We start from the raw sequence: 8,254 nt of genomic DNA, 5'->3' as shown, positions 1-8,254 counted from the left end.
GAATTTATATATATATATATATATATATAAATAATAATAATATTAGAAAGAGATAAGAGAGAAGAGAGACAGAGATGTGTAATCCTATTAATATGCAAAAAGGAAAAAGCTAACGTCCGCCGGCATCGAAATAGGTACCAAAGTTCTTTGACACGTTCGGGATTACGTGGCAAGGACAATGACCAGAGAAAATATGAATCTACAAAACCTATCCTGTTTCCTTTTGTTGGATCAGATCAAAAGCTTTGGGGACGACTTCTATTACTACAAAACTGGTCCCCAAGCTTTTACAAACTTGTACATGTAATATCCATATGTCTCCATGTCCTGTTGCTTCAATTACCTACTATTTTTCTTTGAGGTGGTTTATTAGTGGTACGATAATAAAGTCTTTAATATGATCCATTGTACATGTATATCCATATGTCTCCATGTCCTGTTGCTTCAATTACCTACTATTTTTCTTTTAGGTGGTTTATTAGTGGTACGATAATAAAGTCTTTAATATGCTCCATTGTACATGTATATACATATGTATCCATGTCCTGTTACTTCAATTATCTACTATTTTTCTTTGAGGTGGTTTATAGTCTTTAATATGATCCATCCTATTTTTATGTTTTTATTTTTAAAGAGAGTTTCAACTTATGACGTCTACTCCTTTTTTTTTTGAGAAAGTATGACGTCTACTCATGATATTAGATTTTTATCATCAAATCAAGACATCAATCGGTTTTTTGTGCAGACGAGGATTGAACCACAGGTTTTTTATTCAACTATTAAAAACTTTACCAGTTGAGATAACTAGAACTCATATATTTTTATGTTTTGGAGTTTTTAGTTTGGGTGGTGACAAGTTTTACTATTACTATTATGTGGACCGTCTCATGCCATTTGTGACAAGTTTTAAGTGGATTAAGAGCAATAATTACATAAATATAAATTTTCAATACCATTTTTTGTGTTTGACGATATGTTTCATCAACTACAACTTATCCAATATTTGTTTGACTTTCATTATAAAACAACCAAAGTTTAAAATGGAAAAAAGAAAAGTCAAACATATAGCAATATGTTATTAGGGAAAATTATTAGGTACTCCCGAAGTACCATAAATGCGTACTCCCCCCTCTCACATGAATGGTGGGTCTCACCATATAAATTTATGGTGAGACCCACCATTCATGTGAGAGAAAGAAGTACGCATTTATGGTACTCCGGTAGTACACAATAATTTCCCATGTTATTAGTAGAATATAAAGTGAAAAAAATAATAATAATAATAGTAGAGAGGACTTGTATTTGTGACTACACCAACTAATAGAGTTAAATTATGTGCAGAAGTTATGGTATGTGGCTATGTGTGGTGTATCTCTATTTATATGGAAATATTACGCTAATCAAGGCATTTTTAGAGGTTTATTGTGATTAAAGTGAAGTCAACTTGTATGTAGCATTAATTGTACACATATCATATTTGGTTAGAGATGTACGATATCTTTATTGGCGTGGAAAAATTACCCAAATAAATGAGTTTCTATAAATACTTTTTAGTAGAAACGTGGAATTTAAACTCTATACGTATCTATTGAAAACCATTTGACAATAGCCAGCTATTGGAGACATCCAAGATTTTCATAGAGACATGTTATTCAAATAGACACGTCTTTATTGAAACCGTCTACATTTAAAAACTCTCACTCCCAACTATCAATTTATAATTTTATACACATTAAAAAAAAAAATCCATAATATCCTCCAATCCATTCAAGGAAGGTACTTCATGACCAACAATCTCCTTTATTCGATCACTTTGCGACCCTTGCATGGCATGACTCAACCCATCCATTGTGCTAGTAAGTCTCGCAATGATGCTCCAAGAGATATCATTCAAATCCACGAGGATATCATTGGAGTAGCTAGTTGAATGGTAAAGCGATTTTGCATACTCAAAGTTGGAGTTTGTATTGGATATATTGTGAAATTTGGCATTTGCGGGGATTGTGTTCAAGGTTTTAGGGTTGAGCGTGTTATCTCAATTTATATTTCATTTTCATATAATAATCCTTTTGTTAAATTAATAATTAATTTGGTCGTTCAATTGTTAGAATTTAGTTTCTTAACTTTTAAAAATCATCAGGATCCATTTGAAGGATATCTAATGGTTCTAGCACTTCTTGTGATGCTCCGGCAATCTACTTCCCCCTTCCACTCCACCTTATTTAGATGAGATTAATTTGAGTCATCCTTGAGTCTTTTGTCCGGTTTAGTTATAATAGGATTTGTGGGGTCCAATAGTTTATGGGTTCGGCCCACGCACTTATGGGAAGCCCACCGGTCCTAAACTGAAGGAGGCCAGGGCCCAAGCTCGAAACTAGGAAACATAAAAAGTGGCCCGAAGACACAGCTGAGGACGGTTTCGTCCTCGGCAGGTCCAAAACCTCATGGATAGAAATGGAACACGAGTAAGCTAGAAAGATCAGAAAATATCCTGGGGAAGTTGTCTTTAATACCCTTCCCTGACATGACACTGCCCCTAACAGAGCCGGGATCTTAGGCTTTATGGATCATCTCCAGCAATTTTTGGGATTAGACTGATGGGACAGATATCTGTCCTGGAAAGATCGACCCTACACGTGGACGAAGGACAACGAACGTAGGCTAGTATAAAAGAGAATGTTATGTGACCAAAAGGGAGGATCTCTCCCATCTAGCTTCTTGAGAAAGACTTGATGAAAGAGAATGCCTGGAGAATATACGCCGGACACCACATAAAAACTCACCGACGGATAACCGGGGACAGCACCATCGCTCCTCAGACATGATCCGAGGAGCCAAATCCTCCTGGATACAAGGTCGAAGGGCCTGAATATCCAGCCCAAAGCTCTTTCTCATATTGGTTCACCTATAGTCCGGCCCGAAATGTCGCCCTGTGATCCAACGCTGGCCTTTCAAGCCCACTCTCTACAAATATTATTGTGAGGGACTTTCCGGGTGCGAGCCCAACATCGTTGTTGGGCCGTTAAAGATTTTGTGTCCTTACAGGATTAATAGTTGGGATTAACTTGGTTTTTAGATTTCTACACTCTTTATAATAAGCTTTTAATGTGTTCTTAATTTGTTTCGTGCCATTAGTTTTAGGGGAAGGAATTGCTCCAAATTAAGTTGGAGCAACTCCTGTAAAAATGCACACATGTCAATGCCTCAAATAGACACCTGTCCAGGCTTATATTTAAATGAAAACTTCATTCTCAAGATTAAATTTTTCACCAAATGACCACTCATGCAAGCTCCAAGAGCATATAAAGCATGAGTGGGAGGGTTACTTAGGCGATATGAGACAAAGGTGTAAAGCCAAAAATGGTGAAGATCCTGGACTCCCACCCATTCCTGACAAATCCGTGAGGGCTTGGCTCCCCAAAGCGGACAAACACTGCTTAATGGCGGGGCAAGTACCCACATTAGGTAATAAGCCAAATTTTGAAACGAATTATTAGAAAAACTTGAGTTGATGATTGGACCCTTTGTTTAAGGGTTAGCACTAGGATGTTTTTTCTTATTGGATGATAGATAGGCGAGTTTGTGTTGCGTTGAAGTAATTAAGGTTATTCAAATACATAGTTTTTCTCTAATTTGATCAATTTAATAATTTTGTCAAGACCCCGTAACCTTAATACAATTGTTTATTAAATGAATTGACATGGCATAACCTATAAAATGGACAATCTAGGAAAAATAGAATGAAAAGGATTTTTTTTTTTTTTTGGTAAAAGAATTAGAAACTTTAAAATCTCAGTGAATAATTTAACAATAAAACCATTAAAATTTGTATAATATATGATCATCTTTCTTTTGAGAAATGGAAATTTATTGATTACAATTTTATTTATTGTAACTAAGAATGCATATGAATTTCCTCAAAAAAAGAAGAAGAAGAAGAACAACATATATATTATCACATTATTTGTTTGTATGTTTGCAGTGACATTATTTATAAAATTTTATCATGGCATTATATATGTAAATAAATTTTTATTTGAACTATAAGATAAAGTTATTTCAAATAAAATTTCCCTTTAGCATAATCATGAACAATCCAACATCGTATCATTATATTTTGGGTAAATTAATTTTTAAACCTTAAAGTTTTGAGCATTTTTCATTTAAATCTTAATTATTATAAAAAACATTTCTATTAAACTTTTTATCACATCCTTTTTATTAACAATGTTAAACATCACATATCCAACTAGTTTAAATGACAATTATTTCAAACTTTGAAGTTTAAATAAAGACTATTTGAAACTATAAGGTTTAATGAAATATTTTTAAAACCTTCAAGGTTCAAATGAAATAATTAGAAAGTTTAAAATTTAAACGAAATGTATTCAATGCTCTAAGATTTAAAAAAGTAATTTACCCTTCTTCTTTTTTGTACTTTTTTTGTTTTTTGTTTTTTGGGATAACTTTTTATTTGTACCTTTGGTTTTATCCCTTCGAATAAGACAACAAGTGTCTTGCAACTAAAATATAGCATGAGGAGAAAACTTAAGAGACTAGTCTAATCAAACTATAATGTCTCAAATCGATCCATTACTCCCAATAAAATCGATAAGGTATTCAAGCAAGTTGCATTGTAGTAGTTTTAAATCTACAAAATGATCAAGGTCGTGTCGCCAAATTAGCTATAGGTTGGTTGGTTGAGAGCAAAGATAGTGATTGCATAATTAGGTTTTGGTTTGGAATATTGACCATAGAGAGAAAAGCATAAAAGCAAAGCTACAAAAATCCATTGCGTAGATAAAGTTGTACTCAATTTAGTTGTGGACATTTTTTCTTTTCTTCTTTTTTATTTTTCGATAAACATTATAGGTTGCCACTTGCCAATATAAATATGGTCAAAAAAGATCGATATAACTAAAATCTTATCGAATCTTGAATGGATCAGCTCGCCTTCTAGTCGATCAGTCTTTGTCAAATACCAAATTTTTTGATAGGGCACCAAAAAAAAACTATAAAGAATGAAGAAATACACAGTCGAGTGGGGTCATCACACAAAGAACAGTACGGCTCGAATATTTCATGTGGATGATCCAGCTTGTTATATCCAAACATTGTTAATTATTCTATGATTATAGCCAGTTGCACTTGCACACATATGAACAGAGAGAGAGAGATAGGGTTTTTAGCTTTTTATTTAAGGCTAGGCTGTTAAATATTTTAACCATGGTGTTGTAGACTTTGACATATTGGCGGACAGAAATTCTAACCTAAACTTGTTAAATGTATATAATAAAAAGTAAACAATTCTAAAAGATGCTCATTGGAAGAAATGGGGTCACCGACCGATGAATGTTATCTTCGACTTAGCAATTTGACTGACCTGCCTTATCTCTTTAGATAAAACTATTTAATGATAATAGTATATGGTTGGTGAAGAATTACTGATATTTCTAACCGAAGTATCTAAAGTTTAAATCCTTTGATCCCAAAGAATATAACATGATCTTTGATGCCAAGAAAAAAAAATGGTCAACATAATCAACTCTAATTTTTATCATAATTACTATTGTCAACATCAAATTAGATGATCTTTCATTCTTGATTACGGTTGTGAATTGACTGAATTCCAGAGAGAATGGGAAAATGGGAAAGTTGGTGTTAGTGTTGAGCAAGTGATGCAATGTGTGTATTCAAAAAAAAAAAAGTGATGCAATGTGTGACATGACATATTTTGTTGGGTTTTATTTATGTGTGCCTTAAGACATACATTAATAAATCATTTTTAAAAACCCTTTTTATGGAAATATAAAAAAAATAACTAAAAGTTTTTTCAATTTTCCATAAAAATTTTACTAAAATGGGTGATTAATGATTAACCAAACCTTATTTTGTTAGCAATTTTAACTTCTAATTATGTAAAAAAAAATTAAATTCACAAAATTTTCAAAATAAATTTTTAAGTAACAAGTTGTTAGTAATTATTACCAATGGGTCAAATAATAATTCTAATAGTGGGTTTAAATTAGAATCGGTATTAACTTATCACTTAAAATTTCCGACGAAGTGTTATAAAATTGCTATATCACTTTTCTCAATTATTTATTAATGTTTCCAGTAAAATTGAAGTTCTATTATTGATGCTTTCAAAAAAAAAAAAACAGTTCTTTTATTGATGGGTCAAGTGATGGCTTGACACGTTTTAAACCCAAGGAAAGGATCACCTGTCAAAGGGGTTTGAATTGAACCGACATCACCTCGGGTATTCAGGATTCAACCTTAGCCCGCATGTAATCAACTTCATGGCACAGACCAATGCCTCCACATAACGTACCTTTTGTTTCAGTATAAAAGTAAAACAAGTACGAAACAAAAAAAATATCTCGGTAGATTTATTTTATTTTCTTTTTTATTGGTTAAAATTGTATCAATCAAGAATTAGTATGGCACAAGTAAACCATGTGACGCGATAAGGGAATCGTCCAACACATGTTTTGGCTCAATATGTCAAAGGTATAGCTGGTTATATAATTTGAATAAATGAAAATTCTAACATGCTTGAGTCACATTGACTTAGTGTATATTAAATTTATTTTCTTTTTAATAAAAGTTACGGTCCTCTTATATAAAAAAAAGTTCTTCTAATATAAAAGAATTAGCATGGCACAGGTTAAGACTGCCACTCTATGTTTAGATTGAAGGGCTTAATTAGTTTTGCAACTATACATTTCTTAAGCATTCGTAGAAGAATTGGTGTTTACCAACAACACTCATCACCCACAATTGAAGGCACAAGAAAGAAAGCAATAGAATAATGGAATAACTTTTGTCTAAATTGAATAATATTGTATACTTTTATTGTATATCATTTTTTTTCTTTTGTTAATCATATCTTTATCTCACAGCTCATCTAAGTAAAGGTAAGCATTTTAATAAAGAGTTTTATAATTTAGTGACGTTATCTTCTTTTAATTATGAGAAGAATCCAAATTCAAATCCAAATAATTTCCATTGTTGTTATTACATGATTACATATTATGTGAACAGTGAATCTAAGTATATTTATTATTCTTAAAAGGTGAAAACCTTTTTTGTCAATGCTTGACCCCCCCCCCCCCAAAAAAAAACGATGAACTATTGGTTCCATTAACAAAAAAGTTATAGTATCAAAATTTTGGAGTTATATATGAATCCAATCAACAAAAAAGAAAAAGTATATCTATATATATATATATATATATATAATTGAGTCCAACAACTGAAAATATATATTTTTAATTGATTTATTGGGATAATAGACTAATATGGATATAATTTTGCAAGGTAACAAAGATGATGTTATAAACAACTTGGATTATAAAGGTAAAGATGATTGTGCATGATAGTGAATTTGATGAAAAAGAGCCTTTTATACTCTAATAGATATCACTGGGTCCAACAACTAAAAATATTTATTTTTAATTGATTTCTTGGGAGAACAGACTACTCAATGGATATAATTTTGCAAGGTAACAAAGATGATGGTATGAACAACTTGGATTATAAGGGTAAGTTTTTTTTTTTTTTTTTTCGGCATAAAGGTAAAGATGATAGTGAATTTGATGAAAAAAGTCTTATTTTGTATTTTATACAATATTTTATCAATCTTGAGTGCAACCAATTAGAATGCAAGAGTTATAAATATATTTGTAATGGACTTGTTTAGTTTAAAATTATTAAATATTGTTATATAAGTGATGACAAAAATAAATTATTAATTAAATTCATCTAAAACTTATTCATATATATATATATATATATAATTTTAATAGATTTTATAGTCTATCATACGACAAATGTCTAAATAAAACAATCCATTTAATTATGATACAATTCACGTTTTGGTAATTATGATGAGAGTACAAAAACAGACGTTTACGAGTTTAATTTTAAGATCTACCTACACAAAATAAGTAAACAAATATGATGAATGCATCTACACGTTGCAAAAGAAATTATATATATATATATATATTGAATAAATGAGATAAATATTGCAACCTTGGAAAAAGTCATCCTAGTATACATCTATTATCTATAGAGATATTTCATTTTTATTGACTTTTGGGTTATTGTCATCGTCATTCAATTCATCACAAACGTAGTTTCTCAAAAAAAAAAAAAAAAAAAAAATTCATCACAAACGTATTTCCATTATCTCCTACTTAAAGTAGGTTTTTGACCAATTGATCACCTCTGGCTGTAAAACTTAACC

Source organism: Quercus robur, chromosome 12 (assembly GCF_932294415.1).
Source record: "Quercus robur chromosome 12, dhQueRobu3.1, whole genome shotgun sequence".
NCBI classification, from domain to species: domain Eukaryota; kingdom Viridiplantae; phylum Streptophyta; class Magnoliopsida; order Fagales; family Fagaceae; genus Quercus; species Quercus robur.
This window is presented reverse-complemented; position numbering follows the sequence as displayed.